A 673-nucleotide genomic window follows, 5' to 3' on the forward strand; every position below is an offset into this window, starting at 1 on the left:
CTCTGATCCTTCCCCCACTTGGTCTTGCCTAAGATGGTGGCTTTGGAAGCAGCTGCACATCTTGGATTGCAAATCTCTGGGCTTCTTCTTTCTGCTACAAATTTCCCTGGCCTTAAGCTTTCCAACTTTTTAAATATTCCTTTATATATGGTTCAGAGTTCTGGGACCATCCCCTGAGCCTGCTTGGCCCAGTATTCTGTGTTGTTCCTGCCAAAGCTCCTCACTGAAGATCTGCCATCTTGGTTATTCTCCCATCACCTCTTTAAAGAAAACTGGAGGCTTTCCTTTGAACTCCAAACAAAACATAATACTGTTCATGATAGAATTTTTCAATTTTATATTCTACTCTTCAAAATTTAATCATGGATTTTCATAAATAAAGTGCTTCTGAAAAATTTAATGTGCTCTGTTACAAGCATTCCCTGAGTTACAAATGTTCAACTGTCATACAATCTGTAATTATTAGCTAACCTCCATAAAGCCTATGATTTAAAAAATATTGGGTACATAAAATGGCTCATAATAACAGAAGCTACTTTGCAACATGCATCAAAACTTTATTATTATATTAATTATTACTGTAGTATTGAACCCTGGCCATCACTCATCTGTGAATTTATGTATCATTGTGGTTTGCTTATTGCTGGATGGTGAAAGCTATGCCACCAGTATT

The sequence above is a fragment of the Chrysochloris asiatica genome, unplaced genomic scaffold, assembly GCF_000296735.1.
Source record: "Chrysochloris asiatica unplaced genomic scaffold, ChrAsi1.0 scaffold00399, whole genome shotgun sequence".
Taxonomy (NCBI): Eukaryota; Metazoa; Chordata; class Mammalia; order Afrosoricida; family Chrysochloridae; genus Chrysochloris; species Chrysochloris asiatica.